The sequence below is a fragment of the Brassica oleracea genome, chromosome C8 (genome assembly GCF_000695525.1).
Source record: "Brassica oleracea var. oleracea cultivar TO1000 chromosome C8, BOL, whole genome shotgun sequence".
Taxonomy (NCBI): domain Eukaryota; kingdom Viridiplantae; phylum Streptophyta; class Magnoliopsida; order Brassicales; family Brassicaceae; genus Brassica; species Brassica oleracea.
In genome coordinates, this window is record NC_027755.1 from 13,515,851 (window position 1) to 13,522,224 (window position 6,374).

Below are 6,374 nucleotides of genomic sequence, written 5' to 3' on the forward strand. Positions count from 1 at the left end.
TAGTGTTATATAATTATGGAATAATGTAACACCATTAGATTAAACTATACTTTATATTAAATGCTTTATAATTCTTTGAAATGAAATTTAGAAGGCATTTAGAGTGCCACCTAGGATTTGAGGTTTTTTTTTAATTAATACAAAATTAAGGTTCTAATTTTTCAAATGCTTCTCAATTAATATATAGGGGATATCAGCTACTACTTGGAGTATATTAGATATTGGATCGATTGATATTTTCCTAGACTTTGATTTGGTTCAGACTATTATCGTTGGCAATACAAGTAATTATCTGGACAACTAGTACCAGTCTCACGTTATATATATGGTTCGTACCTAGTTAAATATATTTTGTTGACAATTAAAAGTTCATAATTTTAATATGCTGTTTACAAACTAACAAGCCTATACATGATTACTGGGACAAGTACTGAACCACCTCCTTTAACACGGTAACCACCTCTAATATAAAAAGGAGATGTATATTTACTTGTTCAATATTCTGTTTTTTCAGCCACAGCTCAGTAAGTTTATTCACGTTGTGAGTAGCAAAAGATGTTGCTTTTTAGATTCTATAATTAAGAGAGTTCATGCTTATTCAGGGTCAAGCATGTAATGTTGACAGCATCTCTGCTAGTATGTGGTGCAATAAGGATGACTTGACTGTGTGATACGATATCAGAATCTGGAGACTGGAAGCCTGAGCTTCCTTTGCTTGTGCTCAGGGCCGCTGCTGCCAAAGCATTACCTCCACCACTGGTTCCTATCGAAACAGGGAGCAGGTAATGAGCTGAAGGGTGGTGTATATATAGTGTATTTTTAAGATAAAATATAGATCTGATGGTACGATTGAGCGCTATAAAGCTCGTCTTGTGGTGTTAGGAAATCATCAGGAGGAAGGGATCAATTACACCAAGACTTTTTCACATGTGGCAAGGATGACAATAGTTCATTGTTTCTTGATATTGCAGTGAAGGAGGATCATGAAGTCCATCAAATGGACGTTCACAATGAATTTTGTCATCGTGATCTTTATGAAGAAGTGTAAAAGAAATTACACCCAGGTTTTAAAACGAATGGAGAAAATCGAGTATGTCGATTACAAAAATCACTATATAGACTAAAGCAAGCCACAGTCATATTATTCACTTTTCATCGACGTGCTTATGGTTTTAAACAAAAACAATACGATTAATCACTTTTCATCGACTACAAGAATGGAGTTAGACTTCGTATACTGGTTTATGTTGATGATTTAATAATATCTGGCACCTAACATGAAGTGATTCAGACATTTAAAAACTTCTTCGCGGTTTGTTTTCACATGAAAGATCTGGGAGCTATATATGAAGTACTTTCTTGGGTTATAAGTAGCACGCAGTTCATCAGGCATTTATCTTTGCAAACAAAAGTAAGCTACTGCTAACAGAAGTATGACTCTTTGGATGTCGCCTTGCAGGATCTCCTATTGACCAAAATCATCAACTGAGTATTGCAGATGGAAAATTTCATGCGGATCTAGAAACATATCGAAGACTCGTGGAACGTTTGATTTATTTGTCTGCCACTCGACTTGATCTAACATATTGGATCCAGAGTGTGTGAAAAAACCCTAGCCGTCAAGGTACCTCTCTCTCTCTCTCTCTCTCTCTCTCTCTCTCTACATAGCCGTGCCAGAGCCGAGTCGCTGGAGCATCACCAGAGAGCCACCGCGGGAAGCTGCCGGTCATCCATCTCCTCTAGCCGAGTGTCATGTAGTGTTCATGCTCATCATGGTTCGTCTCTGCTTGTTCACTTGTTCTGATCTGCATTCCAGACCAATCTCCAGATCTTCCGTCCATGTGGGTTGGTCTCGAAACCAGTTTTCTCTCTTGACCTCCTATATCGTTAAATTCTGGATTAGGTATGGTTAGTCTTGATTGTTCGTTAGACTGTTTGATCATAATGGTTGCTAGGTTGCTAGATGCATACTGCATAAGAATGCCCGTACGGGTAAAGGACTTAATGGACTGTTACTGTTGCTGTGAGAAATTGGTTGCCCTATTTTATGATTGTTTTAAGACTTGAATGCGAGCTAAGTTGTTAGAAAGAATTGAACGATTAGGTTATTAAATGAATGATGCAGTTTAGATGATTGGATGTTAGGATGGGATTATGTGTTGTATGTGCGTGTTCGCGAAGTGTTGAATGTAGAGGATGTGTGATGTGTCCCAGTTAGGGGTGTGTATGGTGTATCGGTTTAACGTGTGACACTGCCAGTTGGGCAGAGTGGTAGGCATTGGCCGTGGAGGGATGACAGCGGCCGTTGTGGGTTTGGGCGCTTGGCCTCGGGAGAGACAACGACGGGAAGTGTGAAACGTGTGAAGATGTATGTGTGTGTAGCGTAGTTGATTGTTTACCGTATTTGAGTCATGTTGAATGTTCATGCGAGTAGTCAGTCCTCGTTCTACATTGAACCATATGGGTGGCCACGCGGAGGCGCTGTTTTATAAGCCATCTCACTGAATAATCCATTTAATCATGCCCTTCTCTCCATTTCCATTTCCCCTCCCTTTTGCAGGACTATGAATAGAAGTGCTAGATATCTGTTGGGTTGGTTGATTTAAGCAGAATGAACACGTTTGGAGATTCTCGTACCATTGGCGGGACACGATGGCTTCTATTTTGGCGCGTAGACACATGTCTCTAAGACCACGATTTGAATCCTTGTCGGTTTTAGGGGAGGATCTTACACATTTCAGGGCTCAACAATGAATCAGCTTGCAGACATACTTATCAAAGCTTTGGGATTCAAAGAGTTTCATGTGTTTCTGATCAAGTTAGACATTCACAATCTCTATGCTCCAACTTGAAGGGAGAGAATATTAAAATATTATATATATATTCTCATTAGATTTGGTCATATCGATATTGTATATTTTCCATATTGTTACAAATGTTTGTACATGTGTGTATATATTGACATCGTTATGCCTATGGATTGATACACTACAAAAAGTGGTATTGATTGCACATTATGATGACATTGTTTTCATAACTGCTATGAAAGATCAATTTCTGATTTTGATTCATATTAATAACACTTAATTAATGATATTTTGAATATTAGTGAGCGGGAAAAGAAAATCATTGATACCACCAATACTTAGCTGAAATTTAGATTTAAGCGCCAAAGACATGTTTTAAATGGTTTCAATAACACTATCAATAACATATAATAGCATTTTTCTTACGTTAAGAAAAATCATTTTCAAACATTATACTTCAAACACTAAAACTCTAAACCTAAACTACATACCAAATCAGAAATATGTATATCTAATACAATTTGTAATTTTCAAACTTCTTTAGTCTTATACAAGCAATACATCTTAATCTTTTAAAACTTACAATCTAAATCTTAAATTTTAACTTCAAATCTTAATTCTACATCTTAAATCTTTTTTTTTGTAACACTTTAAACTTCAAATCCTATATTATACTCAAACTCTAAACTACAAACCCTATATTATAAACCAATAAACTTAAATCATAAATCTTAAGTACTATATCTCAAGCTTAGTACTTATGATTAATATTTTTAAATTTAAATACCAAATCTTAACACATAAACTACAAATCTAGTATTTTCAAATTTTATTTCAATTATCAAATTTCACCCTAAATCTCAAACCGCATACTCCAAACCTTATATCATAACACTAAAATGTAATTAATTATAAACACAATAACATAAATTTTATATTCAAACACTAACCCCTAACACTATATTTCAATCCCTAAACTCTGAACTTAAACTCTATATCCAAAGCATAATCTTAATATTAATCTGATGTTTTCAAACTTAAACACCAAAAATCTATTTCACAAGCCCTTAACTTCATACATTTTATTTTAACTCTAAATCTTAATTTCAAACTTAAACCTAAGCTATGTATCATAAAACCTAAACTGTTTTTATACCCAAATATCATTCACAAAGTTTAACTTTTAAAATTATAAATTTAAATCTAAAAATTTTAAATAGTGAATTATAAATTTTTGATGTTTTCTTAAAAAAATATATTCTTTAGGAAAATATATCATAAATATTTTATATATTAAAACACAAAATAGAATAGAAAATAATAGTGTTAAAAAAAACAGTTTTAAAAATCTGATTGGTGATCATAAAGTGGCCAATCACATACAAGAGTGGGATAGCTAATATTGACCATTGATTTAATTTTTTGAAGGGTCCAGGTTCATCCCGCTTCTCTCTCTCTCTCTCTCTCTCACATCACCAGCCACCACCATGATAAGTTAGCTGTGCCCATGGCCTTTGTGCAGAAGAAGAAGAGAACCGTGAGAGGAGCTAGAAGTGGCTGAAGGAAGTGTTAAGTGAAGGAGAGACTCTAGCTGAAGAGGAAGGTTCTGTAGAGTATTAATAAAAGAGTAATGAGAACGATGTCGTTTTATTATTTACAAGAGTTGTATTTAATCTTTGGGTTGTAAACATTTGGGGGGATCAAATGATCAACTTAACAAATCTTATTTTCTTATCTTATCTCTCTCTCTCTCACTCCCTTTTCTGTTACGCGATAAACCCTAGTTTATCATTGGTATCAGAGCCCTGAAATGCCTCCGAAGCAGGATTCGAACGCGGATTGTATCACTGCGTTAGAAGGGCAGTTTGGGAGTCTCACCAGTTTAATCGAAGATATGCGAGCTGAGATGAAGGCGAATCATCAACACTCTCTAGAGATTGAGAAACGAGCCGAGGAGCATCAACGCCAAGCATCTGAAGAGAAGCAGATGCGAGTGGAGACGGTCGCGACGCCGAACCCTGATCAACCGAGATCGGTGCAGGAAGCCACCGTTGAGACGCGTCGTCCAATCTCTGACGGATCTCAGCCTCAATAAAAAGGGCTGCAGATGCGACCTCAGAAGGGGATCCTCTCGGTACCAGAGGCTGCTAAACCCTTGAGAACCGCCGAGATTCAGTTGGCGCCTTTCACGGCGGGGTCTTCTGGGTACTCAGCACCATTGAAGGGGTCATCACCTAAAAAGAAGCTTGAGCTACCAGATTTCGAAGGGAAGAACCCAGAGGACTGGATCGTCAGAGTGGAAAAATACTTTTCGACGAACCAGACGGAAGAAGAGGAGAAACTATCACTGGAAATGGCTTGCATGGTGGGTTGCGCAGTGACGTGGTTATGGATGATACAGGTGCGTGATGAGTTGTTGGACTGGCGAGATTTCAAGATGAAAATAAAAAGAAGATTCAAACCCACTCGTGGAGGTACTATACTGAGTCAGATTTTACTGTTGAGGCAAAACGGGACGGTATCTGAATATCGTGAGGCGTTTGAGGAGTTATCAGCAGAGGTCCCACATGTGCCAGATGATGTTTTGGAGGATATTTTTCTACATGGTATGAAGCGAAGGTTGCGCGAGCAGGTTGTAAGATTGAGACCAGTAGGGATGGATGAGATTGTGGAGATGGCAAGGATAATCGAAGAGCAAGAAAATGAGAAGAGTGCTTATCAATCTCAGAATTTTCAGAGAACCTACTCAGCTCCGACTCTCAACAGCCATCAGAGACAAGAGGTTACTCCTGCGAGAAAGTCGTTTGATTCACCACGTGATAGCAGGCAAGGTAATCAGAAGAGACCAGTGCAAAATCCTTGTAGACATTGTGGAGAGAGATTCTTTGCTGGGCATCGTTGTAAGGCTTTCCGGAAGTTTAAGTGTCTGGATGTGGAGGAGGAAAGTGAGCCGGAGGAAGACGAGGAAGAAGAACTCGAAGAAACAACGAGCCAACAATCTCAACAGAATCATAAGCTACAAGTTCTTTCCTTGCAGTCTATGGTAGGAATCACTTCGAAGAAGACTTTGAAGGTGATAGGGAAGATTGGCAATGAGAAGGTTGTGGTGTTGATAGACTCTGGAGCGTCGTGTAATTTCATAGCCAAGAGGTTAGTGCAGACGTTGTGGGAACCGAAATTCACACTGTCGATTTCCGTTTAAATAAGGAAACTAGGAAACCCCGAATTTCCCAGAGGCCCCGGATATCTGCTAATACCACACGCCAAGCAATCAGAACACGATAATGACAACGATAAAGTATAAGAAATCAAAAGAGAGAGCAAAGTAGATCTTATTCCGAATTCGCGTTTGAGCGTTACAACAAGGTAAGAGCATGGGCTACGAGAGCTGTCGGCGAGATTCCTAGTTCTAAAACCCTAAGACGGCAATAACCTAGTTGAGTCGCAGCTTGAATAACAAAAACGGAAATATGCCTAATTGCTCTAAGTGCTAAGTTCGCTCTGGAAAAATCCTCCCCCCATGCCTCTCGCCTAGGACCCCTTATATACTGACTCCAAGGTCGGTTT